Genomic DNA, 16,096 nt, shown 5'->3' on the forward strand with positions numbered 1-16,096 from the left:
AGTTAGTTTCTAGTTTGTACTAGCAATTTTGTTGACAAGTGTAATTTTTTTTCTTTGTTTTAGGTTGTGTTCATCAGGAATCTGAAATGTGCAAGGATAATGCATTCACTTTATGGATGACCTTTTTGCTATTGACATGCTTATTTTTGTTTCAGCTGTCCTTGCTTCAGGATTGTGTTGCCAGTGACCCTGCCTGTAAATATCATGTAATGCATTCCCTCTTGTGGAATGCATAATATATACAGTTGCTACTCCTGCGTCTTTTGACCAGCTTTAAAATGTGTGTGTGTGTGTGTGTGTGTGTGTGTGTGTGTGTGTGTGTGTGTGTGTGTGTGTTTAATAGATAAAATATTAAAAATATATTTATGTAATGTATGTATAGACACACATTCATATACATATACTCTGAGGAACATTTTGGTAGTTGCTTTACATGAGCTCAAACATTCTTCAAAATACTCAAAGCAGATAACACCAAAGCAAGTCTATTTTGCAGGGTACTGCCCCCTGTAGAGATTAACACCTCCCTTAGTTTTATGTATTAACTTAGTCGCACAACAGTTGGAATAAGGAGAAACTTCCTTTTACAGCACACGGTGGTCAGATGCAAATAGTGATCCTATTGTACATACCTTAAACAAATGTAAAAAAAAAAAAAACAGAACACCCAATCTGACAGACATCCTCACCCTTGTAAAAATAAAAAAACAATCCTGCAGCAAGCAAAAACACATGTACAGAGACGCAATTTAGGGAAAGGGAGACAACACCTTTCTACCAGTAACAGAACATTTTTATTTCACATGAATAGCCTATTTTCACATTGTAATTTCTGCTTTGTAGTTTGGATAATTCCCCATACTGCAGTGGTGGTGCTGCGGTAGCGTTGTTGTCTCACAGTTAGACGTTGCACGTTCGATTCTCAGAGCGTCTTCTTTGTGTCGACATGTGTGAATGGGCGTTCCTTCATTGAAGGTTGTGCGTTAGGCCCGGCAAGCCAGCACATAAAAATCTACTGCCAATCATTAGCGGACCGGAGTTCCGCTGTGGCGACCCCTAACCGGGAAAAGCCGAAAGACAGACAGTTTGGATAATTCCCTGTCAGACTGTCACATCTGTAGTCTGAAGAATCACCTTGAAACAGCAGAGGGTAGTAATGGATACTTTGATTTGTCATCACTTTGTCTTTTTTTTTTTTTTAATTTGGCTCCGTCACTCGAAAGGCAGTATGGCAGAAATAAAAATTACAGATCAAAGTTTTGGTTTCTTTCTTTCTTTCTTTCTTTCTTTCTTTCTTTCTTTCTTTCTTTCTTTCTTTCTTTCTTTCTTTCTTTCTTTCTTTCTTCCCTTGTGTCTGTGAGCCATCTGGCCTACTATTATGTTTGTGTGCATTCATTTCTAGCAGTGGGATAAAATGACCATAGCACAGCTGTCACACAGGTAGCAAATAGGGGAATTGCTGCTAATGCCCTAGCCTCCTATGCATACCTTAGCAAGTACTCAAGGGATGGGGTGCACTGAACTAGCCTAGTGGCGCAGAGGAATAAAGCCCCGGCTGCAGCCTAGATGACCTGGTGGGAGTGGATGGTAGTGAGCAGCCAACACATGGTCACCTACCCTGAAGGGAGGAATGCAGCATAGCTTGCTGCACTTGCAACACTTGAAGGACTTTAGGTGCATCACCAACAGCATAAAGGGCCTTCCATGCTATCATTTCAAAAGATTTGCCATTTAGTCAGAAGGCTGCTCACTCACGCACCTCCTGATGTGAGCTATATGGGGCTCACGGGCTGCTGAGAGTGTAGTGATATGACAGTCTGATCTGCAGGCCATCCTGGTCCTTATCACCTGATCCTCTTCCACCAGGTAACACATGGGCAAGAGTGCTGGCAGTCCAAAGAGGGTATAAATGGGTCAGTTGGATTAAAAATTTGTCATTTTGCTGATTCTCTGGACATTGAAAAAGGTCGAGGAAACATATACAGTAGGTGCAATGTGGAGTTGCCATTCTGTCACACTGTTGACATAGCTCCTCAGCTTTATCGCACCTGTTGTAATTCTGTGGCTGCTATCAGTTCTGTGGTTTCCACTTAGGGATTCTATTGCAGCTAACATGCCCCAGAGACATGCCAGCTTTCCGTGTCTCAAGGTGATGGAAACCAACAGTATCTCTTCACGCCTCTGTTCCTGGCTAGCTTTTCCAGCACCTGGGCCTGTGACTTCAACCTGGCATATTATGTAGCCACCATCTCTCTATGCCACAGATCCCAGTGTCTTATCAGACTAGTAAATGAGAGTCCAGCTTGATGTGCATAGTGTGTAGAAACATTAAAGTTTATTTTCTGTCATTTTCTTATAATAGCTTGGCACAACCTGTAGTCAGCTGCAGCCTTTAGATAGGTTTTTAAATTTGTGTCCTTAAACAGAGCAAAACATTAAAACACTTATTTGACAGGATGTGGAAACTTCACCAAAGCAGCACACAAGAAAATGCTTAGAGTTTTAAATTTATCATGAGTAAATATTTTGTCACATCCGTTTCTGGTGCTCTCAAAACCACTCACTGTTCCTGTGTACAGCATGCAGTGGTATGACTCTGATAGGGTACATACATTTAACATGCACACACCTTCCCAACATCCGATTGTTTTTTTGCCAGTGTGATCTGTACCTCAGACAGAATGAGGGTGGGGAAGTGACACTGCCAGGTAGGAATACCATTCTTCCTCTGGGATACTGTGTACGTATTTAAGCTGTTCATTCCTCACTGTTGCCCCCTACCACAATCACCAAGACAGCTGACTTGTAGCTGAAAATGTGCTACTGTTCACTGTTTGTGCACAAGTATTACATTCAAAACGTCTGTTTCTTCACTCAATTAATGTCCTTGTGTAGTGTTGTCATGGTACCAGCAGTTCGTAAAAAGGCCTCCCAACATCTGATTTTGTTTTTCTTGTCCGAGCAGAAGACATACTCAAGGTGTCTCTTTGCTGTTTATCAGAGGTGAGGCATCTGTTCATTAGAACAGGAAGCCATCTCATGTAAGAGGGATTCCAAGGACCAATGAAGAGTTCAACTCTCCTTCCCTCCGGAATACTCATCCTTGATTCCAAGGACCAATGAAGAGTTCAACTCTCCTTCCCTCCGGAGTACTCATCCTTGATCCCAAGGACCAATGAAGAGTTCAACTCTCCTTCCCTCCGGAGTACTCATCCTTGATCCCAAGGACCAATGAAGAGTTCAACTCTCCTTCCCTCCGGAGTACTCATCCTTGATCCCAAGGACCAATGAAGAGTTCAACTCTCCTTCCCTCCAGAGTACTCATCCTTGATCCCAAGGACCAATGAAGAGTTCAACTTTTCTTCCCTCCGGAGTACTCATCCTTGATTCCAAGGACCAATGAAGAGTTCAACTCTCCTTCCCTCCGGAGTACTCATCCTTGATCCCAAGGACCAATGAAGAGTTCAACTCTCCTTCCCTCCGGAGTACTCATCCTTTGGCAAATAACGCTACGTTAATTTCCTTCCATATTACACTGAACTCAAGCCCTAGGCAGAACCCTTGATGGCGTATTAGATGCTGCTGGTTTCTCTATATTAATACAGTATCAGTTTTATCTTTAGTACTTGTACAATCTGATGTCCTTGCATTAAAATGAATTTAAAAGCAAACAAGTTTTAGGTGATGATGGTGGTGTTTTAAACTTCCTTACTAAATTAATACTTAAACTTCAGTTTAACAATCTGGAATTCAGGGACTGAGTTTCACAGAATCATGATAGACAAAGGAAGGCATACCAGATCTCTAGATTCTTCTTGGAGCTACTTTGGGTCACCCTTCTTTGAAACTACTTGGATTTCTTCTCTATGCAGAGCTATGGACTGGACAGTAGGGTATGGGTGGTTCATGTAATTTAGCACAAGCATGTTATGAAGGGCATGGTATGAAATGCTTGCAACCACTATGACCGATGGAGAGCTACAACTCAGTATTGTCAACTTAGACCCCCACTTCTTCAAATGACACCCCTCCTAGTGGGAGCAGGTAAAATCTGAGCCCTTTGCAACACTGTAATGCAGCAGAATTTTTGTCATGATAACCTGTTACAAGTGCCCTAAGAAGTTAAAAGTAAACCATATTAAGACAGTTAACCTGCAATCCCACGGTGGCCCTACATTTTCATTTATTATAACATGGTCTGAGGTAATAAACTATAAAGCTTGAGGAGGACTGGTATAGAATAGGACTTGTGTTCCCTCATCACTAAGCCATCAGCATCCTTTAAAAAGACAGTCTCATTACAGTGAATAAATAAAAAAATTAGTAGCCCTTTTTGTGAAGCTAGATACAACTTGTGACTTGGCATATTTACCATCTTTTCATGTACATAACCAATGAATGGAAGGTTTAAGTTAGAAGTAAGATCTGGCCTACAGTGATTAGGATGCAGGGTTATGGTAAATCCGAGGTCTTACAGGACAGACAGGATGTATCTAGGTAGATTAGCAGCAGATTCTTTGGATTCATTTGGAAGGGCATTGGATTTGGTCTAGGTAAGCTTTTGTCAAAGAACCAACCATATAGCAGCCTCCTATTCTGTGGCTGAAGCAACATCCTGCTTCTTTTTCATGGATACTGTCTGGGCACATTCGTAACACTTTCTACATTTTTTTGATCGGAATTATTTCCCATCTCATACATCCCAAGCAGATTTTGTAGCTCTGTGTTCCACCTGAGAGAACCGAACCTTCTTTCACTTGGACTTTCAGCTTCAACACTTGGCTGATTATGGTACTGGTGTCCCAGTATGGAAAGAACTAATATGGTTATGCAGCTGGATCTTTGCTTTAGCTACTGTGGCTGGCACTCTGAACAAATTGATTACATTTATCAAGTCATGTTTAGTAATCGGTGTGATAGTTTTGGGAAACCTTCCAGAAAAAATTAAGATGGAGTACCATTTTTTCACTGTAGACAAGGGACCTTGAATGCCATCCAGATAATGGTGGGCTCTCGTGTCTAGATTTAGTATTGTGCCTAATATGCTTCTCCACTTTTATGGATGGCCTAAATTTAAGCCTAATGGTGACCTCCTTCATAAATGCATTCCTTGTTATACATAAGAGAAGAGGCCAAATCCAGACACCTGTTCACATTGTATTATAGTGGTGTAGACAAAATTACCCATTTATTTTGTAATGGATCCTTAGTGGCAATAACAACTGAGGGCCATAGTACTCAAACATGCAGAATAAACTTGTTGGTCAGGATAATTTCAGACCGGACATTGTGCTGAAGCTTTGCTATTTTTGCCTGGCTACCTTCTGTCCATTTCGCTACTTCCAGATGAATTCCTCCAGAATTCCAGAATTAATTGGAAGCTGTCTTGCATTTGACTGAAGGATCTGCTATTGCCATAATGGTTCTGTAAATTGTTTGTGTTCTACCATCCACCATCATGGGCAGTCTGACCACTGGGGGGGGGGATACTGCAGAGGACTATTTGGTGGAACATATGGATCCAATCTTTACTGCTGGCTTGGCTACTTGCATTTGAGTGGGAGGCCAAGGTGCCTGTGGGATCCATTTGGAAAAAAGATGAGAGTGGTTGGCCTGTGCCATTTCCCATATTCTGCAAGGAGAGTGGAGGCTGAAATTGTGCAACATGAGTAACACTTGCCAGGTGAGTAGGAACTGGGCTGTACACTGCAACAAACAGGGTAGTATTATACCTACCAAGGAGTGTATTAACAGACTGTCAGAGGCTTGGATACATGAAAGCATGTACATTACATTGGCCTGGCATTATAGTATGTGTGACAGCCATTGGAGGGGAGAGTTTGCGCACTTCTTCCCTAGTAGGTGTATAATAGGCATGTGACTGCTAAGCTGGTTAAATTTACCTAGTGGTGTTGAAAGTGATCTTTATGATCGATGTGCTTTGGTTCTGTGTTCCAGCATGGGCTGTGGACAGAATATTGCAGTTTAACATGCTGGCTGCTTAGTATCAGGTGGTTCAGGATCCTGTGGAGGAAGAACAATATTAAAGACCATTACAACATTAGTAAAGAAATTATTCACGGAGTATATTCAGGAACAACAAATGCTTCAGATTGTAAAAAGAAAAAAACCTACCAGGGGACGGAATACACTTGATATTGTTTGTGTTCCCAAAGAAATTACTGTAATTTCAAGTCTTTTACCACCATTAATGTGCAGTGATCATGGGGTTAAGGTTAACTTGTTGCTAGATATAATTCTGCCAAACTGAAATCTAACCCAATGCACCGAAGGTTAATTACAGATTATAGGGAAGCAAAACAGTTACTATACAAAACAAACTGGAGTGAGGTGTTCAGTGGAAAAACTGCAGATGGCATGTGGAAAGTTTTGAAAGAGAAATTGTTTGAATGCAAAAAATCAAAAAAAGTTTTAACATCAGTATCTAGGCATGCAACGTCAGGGGGTATATTTCCATAAGAACAAGATACCTGATTAAGGTGAGAGACAAAAAATGCAAGAAATGGAAGAGAGGTCGAACTACAACTTGAAAACTGAAATAAACAAGCTGGACAAACAGATTAAGCATAGTGTTAGACAAGATCAAGAAAAATTTGAAGAAAATTTATATAAAGATATTGGGCATAATTGAAAACCTTTTTATAGATGCAAAAGATGTGGAAGGAGTAAAGACACACAAATTGATAAACTGTGTGCAGATTCTAAAGTTTCTTCTCGGACACAACAGATTATAGATATATTTACAAAATCTTATGCAAAACAGTTTGGCTCCACAAAAGGGGTGGTAAGTTGTCCTAGTGACATCCAGGTAACCCCAGATACTGTAATTAAGTTAGATTATATTGAAAAAGAACTGTGCAAACTGGATCCAAACAAAGTGAATAGAGGAGACGGAATAAGTAACAATGACCTGAGAACACTTCAACAAGAACTTAACTACCATTATATCTATTATTCACTAGGTCATATAAATAGGGATATTCCTCAAGATTGGAGCCATGCACTTATTAAACCTGTCTTTAAGGGAAAGGGGAGTAGGACAAACCCAGAATCATACAGACCCTTAATTCTACTTTCATGTTGTAGAAAAATAATGGAGAAGGTAGTACTGGATAAGTTTTTGTCAGAACTGGATAGGTTGGGACTTGAAACCATACATCAGCATGCATATGTTGAAAATAGATGTATTCCCACCTGTAACATGATGTTCTATAACAATATAATGACTATGAATGAAAAAGTGTGCTGTGATGTGATTTATATAGATTTAACTTCAGCATTTGACAGGATCATACCCAAAACACTGATCAATAAATTAATACAACTAGGTATTGATGTACAGTTGATAAGATGATAGCTGCATGACTTACAAATAGGCCATGACAAGTATCACATACCATCTGGACAGGTGAAACCCTTGGTTACAGTTAAGGTGTCCCACAGGGCTCTGTCCTAGGCCCTTGCTTGTTTAGATTGTATCTTTCAGACCTTACTTTTTCACCTGAGGTGTCCTACAATCTATATGCTGACGAACTGAAATTGATTACAAGTGGTACAGATAAGGCATGTCTGCAAAGTAATTTGTGTAACTTAACCATTTGGGCACAGGAGAATAATATATTGATAAATACATCAAAAACTAAGCATATGAGATTTGGGAGATATAAATTGAAAGGTGAATATTTAATACAGCACACAGTGATTGAAACTGTAGACTCATTTAAGGACCTGGGCTTATGGGTAGATTCAGCTATGAATTTTTCTAATCATGTCAACCAATTGGGTAATGATAGTTATTGAACTATAGTTTGTATAAAAATATTTATAAAGTCTAGGAAATCAAACATAATGAAGTCATTGTTTGTTAGTTACATTAGAGCCAAACTTGAGTAAGGAATAACAATATGGAAACCATATAGGAAAACAAGCATGAATTACCTGGAAAGAGTACAGCGGAAATGCACCAACGGCATCAATGGATGCGAAAATCCAAGTTATTATGAAAGACTAAAATATCTGAACTTGTACAGTGTCTTACAGTTATTTAAGAGGAGATCTTATTCAGGTATATAGGGCATTTAGGGACCACTACCTTTGGGAATGTTTGTGGTTATCAAAAAGTACTAGAGAATCATCAGACATCCTGTGTAGAAGATTCTGTAGGAATGAGAAGTGTACTAATTGGTTCTATGACAGAGTAGCTGATGCTTGGAACAGGCTCCCAAATTACATTAAAGCAAGTACTAGTTTAGATATTTAAGAACACCCTGGACATTTATTATGGGAACACGTGTTTTGGTATATTGGCAAGCTAGAAGGGCATTAATGCCCATGCTTGAAACATTTGTATGTATGTGTGTATGTGTGTGTGTGTGTGTGTGTATGTATGTATGTATGTATGTATGTATGTATGTATTACCTCACAGTAATGTGATGTGAAATGAGGAAATGGACTGTTTTAAAGTTTTACCTGATACGTTTGACATTTCTTATTATTCTAAAGATGTCTGAGCCCCAATCTTATTTGCTGGTGTAAGTTCTCAATATTTGTGCATTCACAATATTTGATTTCTGTTTATTAGCAGTATGATGAGTATTGATTTGCCATAGAGCTATTTGCTGGTAAAGTAAGTGTTTTGCATGGCTCCCTGTTGAAACACCAGCAGTCGAAAATCACTGTTCTCCTTTTATCTACTTTATGCTGGGGGGCAAGCCCCACAAATACCTCTAACTTTATATATACCAACTCTGAGTCATCATACCTCGGGGATAAGGAAATATTCCGAGAAGTTATATCTCAGACTTTTTTTTATATGCAAGTCCAATCTTTCAGCCATTCAGTCTCTACTTTTTGGGACTCGCTGTAGAGGGTCTTGACATTTCAAATACTTACTGTTTTTTTACACATCTTTAAACTGTTTTTAGTAATAAATTTGTGCATATCTGTATTTATAGCATACTAGTGCCCCAGGGGAGCTGAGAGGGGGTATTGTGCCTACCTATTGGTCTTTATTATCTTAAGCAGTATAAGAAACCTTCGATACCAAGGGTGAAATATGGCTGTTGGTGTATAATTAAATTTTCTATCCGTAACAAGAAAGCTGCCTGAGAATGATGTGGATAGCTAGTTCATGTGGACTGAAGTTTATATTCTGATATGTGATTCTAGTTTAAGATAGCTGCTCATTGAGGCTTTTCCCTGGGAAATAACCAACTCCATACTGGGATGCTGTAGGGTTCCTTCAGGGTGGGGGAGGTATTCCTCTCCCAGAGGAGCTGAATCAAGATCATGATGAATTGGAGTTTGATGTTACTCCGATACCTGCATGGTTTATTCTTTTTACCATGTGTCTGCCAACTATCAAGCCCCCCCCCCCCCGATCATACATTGCAGCTTCTGGGGAGTGTCTTTCAGGCAATCACGAAGATGTTTTGTGATCACACCAGCATCTTGGCAGTAAGATCTTTTTCTCTTCCACATCTTGCGCTAACTGGGGCTACTGTAACTGGCTTGGGAATTCACTCCTGCATCATGACAGCTCTGCACCTGAGCACCTGTCTTCAGAGCAGTGGTGCAAGCTGGACAGGAACCACCATTCCCCCTTCCGAGCACAGTGGTGGACTCATTTTGGGGAAGGTTCTCAAGCCACTATTCAAACTTTGGTCACATGAACTATAGCCAGGACTTTCTTCCTGCACCGGTGGTGTAGATAGATAATCTGTGTTTTTGGGTTGAGCAGAGTTCATATGTGTGTTGCTTTTATTGCAGACCCTTCTAATTGTGTCTTTGTAAAATGCAGCTGATTGATTTGATGGGGATGAACTGTGAGGATTTCCTTGCTTTTGAACAAAACACTCCTTGTGGATGTGGGATTTCATTTACTTCTTAAAGTGGGAAGAACCCTACACAGGTGAGGGAGGGCCTGGCTCATGGACTGTAAAGAGTTATATTTTAAAGAAAGGGATTAGGAAAAAGGTTAGCAATTTCTCTGTGGGGATTACTTTTAGATGAGTACATTAGAATGGTTGTAGGTATAAGTACATTTTAGCTATGTATTTGTGTTATAGTCACAGACTTAGGAATAGTTGGCTGATTTGCATTCTAGACACTGAGATGTATGTTATTTCATTTTTTTAATTGTATTTTGAAATTGAGATTCACGGATTTGTATCCCATTTATATTTAGGCTGGTGAGGCTGGTCGACGTTTAACTGTTTGAGTTTGAAACTTTCTTGATTGTTAATACTTTAACCTTACTAGGTCTCAGCTGCATGTTCAGACTTATGTAAATTAAGCTAGCTGTAGCTGGATTGATAACCCAGTGTTGTGTGACTAGAACAGATCAAGGAGTACCACCCTTTTAGGAGTATAGAAGATATGTATATTTTGGTGGGATTTTACTAATTTGTTACTTCTGTATGAACTACAGGTATCTGAAGCATGCTGTGAATGTTGCAAAAATGGATAACTTTATTATATGAGCAAGTGTCAAGGTTGACTAATTTCATGTTATAGACTGAATCTATAAGTTTTCTATTAGATTTGACTTTATCTTAAACTTTTATTACTTTAAACATCGTACAGGTAAAAAGTTTACTTATAGAGACATTAGGAAAGTTTGTATATTGTTTGTCACCTTAGATGTATGATATAATAAAAAAAGTTTTATAAGTTGGTTTTATTATTGTGAATGTGTGGAAAGATCAAATTGTTTTTCTGTAGTTAACATTTTGTGAGGTTGTTTATAGAGGTACATCATGGTAAATTCTTGTTTTTATGCTGGAAATAAAGATGAGTTAAAGTAAGGCATGGAAAACAGGTGCTGCTTATCCCTTACCGGTTACCTCTCTCCCCTTCCCACTCCACAGCCATCACCTTACTTTCAGTAAGAGAATGGGAAAACTAAAGGGGTGCTTTAAGGGTGGAGTAGGCTAGATGATGAGGTAGGTGCTTTGACAAACCACTTACTTCTGTAATAGAATTGAATGGGTTATTTTAGGAAGCCGTCCATGCTGGTTTCTTTGCCATAGTGGGACAAAGCCCTGAGACCCAGGTGAGCACAGCTTATTGATTTGGGTATGTGTTTGTGCTAGCTTGGGAGAGGAGCAGTGTAACTGCTCGTTCATGGCGGGAGGGGGGGTCTGAGCATATTCCCAAAGTGCACCTTCCCATGGTTAAACCTCCAGTGTAGACTGGGAAACCCCACAGGAGCACTGAATTCAAGGGGGCAGATATGTTTTGAAGGGTATACATCACGTATGAAAGTGAGTAACATCCTGACTGACGCCCATTGAACATGGAATTGTGGGCAGGTTGCTGGGCATGATTATTGGTTAGGTTTGCAAAAACTCTGACTATACCTACTGGCTGCCTAAACATTGACCTCTCTCACTCTCGTCACCAGAAACATTGAGCTACAAAATATAAGTATCTTTTGATTATTTTAACAGATTACTGTTTTTATAATTTAATATATATAAAGCACTTTGTCTATTCAGAATCTTCAGAAATCTTTATCTGTTTAAAAACTTTCAGAATCTGTAGTGCTTGTTGTCTTAGGCTATTGTATAAACTGAAACATTTACTCTGTGTAATTATCGCTTGGCTAGTGGGGGCTGGTTCTTTTGTGTTCTTGTAAAAAAAAAAAAAAAAAAAAAGTTGTTGTTCTGGTCTTTGGTGCAGGCTGGAGAAGTTGTTTGACCGCAACTGAGCTACAAAATATAAGTATCTTTTGATTATTTTAACAGATTACTGTTTTATAATTTAATATATATAAAGCACTTTGTCTATTCAGAATCTTCAGAAATCTTTATCTGTTTAAAACTTTCAGAATCTGTAGTGCTTGTTGTCTTAGGCTATTGTATAAACTGAAACATTTACTCTGTGTAATTATCTCTTGGCTAGTGGGGGCTGGTTCTTTTGTGTTCTTGTAAAAAAAAAAAAAAAAAAGTTGTTGTTCTGGTCTTTGGTGCAGGCTGGAGAAGTTGTTTGACCGCAACTGAGCTACAAAATATAAGTATCTTTTGATTATTTTAACAGATTACTGTTTTTATAATTTAATATATATAAAGCACTTTGTCTATTCAGAATCTTCAGAAATCTTTATCTGTTTAACAACTTTCAGAATCTGTAGTGCTTGTTGTCTTAGGCTATTGCATAAACTGAAACATTTACTCTGTGTAATTATCTCTTGGCTAGTGGGGGCTGGTTCTTTTGTGTTCTTGTAAAAAAAAAAAAAAAAAGTTGTTGTTCTGGTCTTTGGTGCAGGCTGGAGAAGTTGTTTGACCGCAACTGAGCTACAAAATATAAGTATCTTTTGATTATTTTAACAGATTACTGTTTTATAATTTAATATATATAAAGCACTTTGTCTATTCAGAATCTTCAAAAATCTTTATCTGTTTAAAAACTTTCAGAATCTGTAGTGCTTGTTGTCTTAGGCTATTGTATAAACTGAAACATTTACTCTGTGTAATTATCTCTTGGCTAGTGGGGGCTGGTTCTTTTGTGTTCTTGTAAAAAAAAAAAAAAAAAAAGTTGTTGTTCTGGTCTTTGGTGCAGGCTGGAGAAGTTGTTTGACCGCAACTGAGCTACAAAATATAAGTATCTTTTGATTATTTTAACAGATTACTGTTTTTATAATTTAATATATATAAAGCACTTTGTCTATTCAGAATCTTCAGAAATCTTTATCTGTTTAAAACTTTCAGAATCTGTAGTGCTTGTTGTCTTAGGCTATTGTATAAACTGAAACATTTACTCTGTGTAATTATCTCTTGGCTAGTGGGGGCTGGTTCTTTTGTGTTCTTGTAAAAAAAAAAAAAAAAAAAGTTGTTGTTCTGGTCTTTGGTGCAGGCTGGAGAAGTTGTTTGACCGCAACTGAGCTACAAAATATAAGTATCTTTTGATTATTTTAACAGATTACTGTTTTATAATTTAATATATATAAAGCACTTTGTCTATTCAGAATCTTCAGAAATCTTTATCTGTTTAAAAACTTTCAGAATCTGTAGTGCTTGTTGTCTTAGGCTATTGTATAAACTGAAACATTTACTCTGTGTAATTATCTCTTGGCTAGTGGGGCCTGGTTCTTTTGTGTTTTTGTAAAAAAAAAAAAAAAATTATTGTTATGGGGTTTGGTGCAGGCTGGGGAAGTTGTTTGACGTCAACTGAGCTACAAAATATAAGTATCTTTTGATTATTTTAACAGATTACTGTTTTATAATTTAATATATATAAAGCACTTTGTCTATTCAGAATCTTCAGAAATCTTTATCTGTTTAAAAACTTTCAGAATCTGTAGTGCTTGTTGTCTTAGGCTATTGTATAAACTGAAACATTTACTCTGTGTAATTATCTCTTGGCTAGTGGGGGCTGGTTCTTTTGTGTTCTTGTAAAAAAAAAAAGTTGTTGTTCTGGTCTTTGGTGCAGGCTGGAGAAGTTGTTTGACCGCAACTGAGCTACAAAATATAAGTATCTTTTGATTATTTTAACAGATTACTGTTTTATAATTTAATATATATAAAGCACTTTGTCTATTCAGAATCTTCAGAAATCTTTATCTGTTTAAAACTTTCAGAATCTGTAGTGCTTGTTGTCTTAGGCTATTGTATAAACTGAAACATTTACTCTGTGTAATTATCTCTTGGCTAGTGGGGGCTGGTTCTTTTGTGTTCTTGTAAAAAAAAAAAAGTTGTTGTTCTGGTCTTTGGTGCAGGCTGGAGAAGTTGTTTGACTGCAACTGAGCTACAAAATATAAGTATCTTTTGATTATTTTAACAGATTACTGTTTTTATAATTTAATATATATAAAGCACTTTGTCTATTCAGAATCTTCAGAAATCTTTATCTGTTTAAAAACTTTCAGAATCTGTAGTGCTTGTTGTCTTAGGCTATTGTATAAACTGAAACATTTACTCTGTGTAATTATCTCTTGGCTAGTGGGGCTGGTTCTTTTGTGTTCTTGTAAAAAAAAAAAGTTGTTGTTCTGGTCTTTGGTGCAGGCTGGAGAAGTTGTTTGACTGCAACTGAGCTACAAAATATAAGTATCTTTTGATTATTTTAACAGATTACTGTTTTTATAATTTAATATATATAAAGCACTTTGTCTATTCAGAATCTTCAGAAATCTTTATCTGTTTAAAACTTTCAGAATCTGTAGTGCTTGTTGTCTTAGGCTATTGTATAAACTGAAACATTTACTCTGTGTAATTATCTCTTGGCTAGTGAGGGCTGGTTCTTTTGTGTTCTTGTAAAAAAAAAAAAAAAGTTGTTGTTCTGGTCTTTGGTGCAGGCTGGAGAAGTTGTTTGACCCAACTGCGCTACAAAATATAAGAATCTTTTGATGATTTTACCAAGTTACTGTTGTTATAATTTAATATATATAAAGCACTTTGTCTATTCAGAATCTTCAGAAATCTTTATCTGTTTAAAAACTTTCAGAATCTGTAGTGCTTGTTGTCTTAGGCTATTGTATAAACTGAAACATTTACTCTGTGTAATTATCTCTTGGCTAGTGAGGGCTGGTTCTTTTGTGTTCTTGTAAAAAAAAAAAAAAAAGTTGTTGTTCTGGTCTTTGGTGCAGGCTGGAGAAGTTGTTTGACGAAACTGAGCTACAAAATATAAGTATCTTTTGATTATTTTAACAGATTACTGTTTTTAATTTAATATATATAAAGCACTTTGTCTATTCAGAAACTTCAGAAATCTTTATCTGTTTAAAACTTTCAGAATCTGTAGTGCTTGTTGTCTTAGGCTATTGTATAAACTGAAACATTTACTCTGTGTAATTATCTCTTGGCTAGTGGGGGCTGGTTCTTTTGTGTTCTTGTAAAAAAAAAAAAAAAAAAAGTTGTTGTTCTGGTCTTTGGTGCAGGTTGGAGAAGTTGTTTGACCGCAACTGAGCTACAAAATATAAGTATCTTTTGATTATTTTAACAGATTACTGTTTTTATAATTTAATATATATAAAGCACTTTGTCCATTCAGAATCTTCAGAAATCTTTATCTGTTTAAAAACTTTCAGAATCTGTAGTGCTTGTTGTCTTAGGCTATTGTATAAACTGAAACATTTACTCTGTGTAATTATCTCTTGGCTAGTGGGGGCTGGTTCTTTTGTGTGCGTGTAAAAAAAAAAAAAAAAGTTTTTGTTCTGGCTTTTGGTGTAGGTTGGTGAAGTTGTTTGACCTTAACTGAGCTACAAAATATAAGTATCTTTTGATTATTTTAACAGATTACTGTTTTTATAATTTAATATATATAAAGCACTTTGTCTATTCAGAATCTTCAGAAATCTTTATCTGTTTAAAAACTTTCAGAATCTGTAGTGCTTGTTGTCTTAGGCTATTGTATAAACTGAAACATTTACTCTGTGTAATTATCTCTTGGCTAGTGCTGCCTGGTTCTTTTGTGTTCTTGTAAAAAAAAAATTTGTTGTTCTGGTCTTTGGTGCAGGCTGGAGAAGTTGTTTGACCGCACATGAGCTACAAAATATAAGTATCTTTTGATTATTTTAACAGATTACTGTTTTTATAATTTAATATATATAAAGCACTTTGTCTATTCAGAATCTTCAGAAATCTTTATCTGTTTAAAAACTTTCAGAATCTGTAGTGCTTGTTGTCTTAGGCTATTGTATAAACTGAAACATTTACTCTGTGTAATTATCTCTTGGCTAGTGGGGGCTGGTTCTTTTGTGTTCTTGTAAAAAAAAAAAAAAAAAAAAAGTTGTTGTTCTGGTCTTTGGTGCAGGCTGGAGAAGTTGTTTCACCGCAACTGAGCTACAAAATATAAGTATCTTTTGATTATTTTAACAGATTACTGTTTTTATAATTTAATATATATAAAGCACTTTGTCTATTCAGAATCTTCAGAAATCTTTATCTGTTTAAAAACTTTCAGAATCTGTAGTGCTTGTTGTCTTAGGCTATTTTGTCCCACCCTCCCTCGCTGTTGGTGTCTTGGTCTTATACTTGGTGGCTTTGCAGTTGCCCGCCCCTACTGTGACACACCTCCCAGTCTAGTGTCATTAGCTCTTTCTTCTTAATACAGAGAGAACATTTGATAAGGCCTTCT

At 37.2% G+C, this 16,096-nt stretch overlaps 1 protein-coding gene across 1 annotated transcript in view; it reads left to right on the plus strand.

The window, feature by feature from the left end:
* ORC6 (origin recognition complex subunit 6) overlaps positions 1-16,096 on the plus strand; it is a 221,875-nt gene that overhangs the window by 101,652 nt on the left and 104,127 nt on the right. The gene's annotated exons all lie outside the window — the stretch shown is intronic.

Source organism: Protopterus annectens, chromosome 8.part1 (assembly GCF_019279795.1).
Source record: "Protopterus annectens isolate FY-2018-M chromosome 8.part1, PAN1.0, whole genome shotgun sequence".
Classification (NCBI taxonomy): Eukaryota; Metazoa; Chordata; order Ceratodontiformes; family Protopteridae; genus Protopterus; species Protopterus annectens.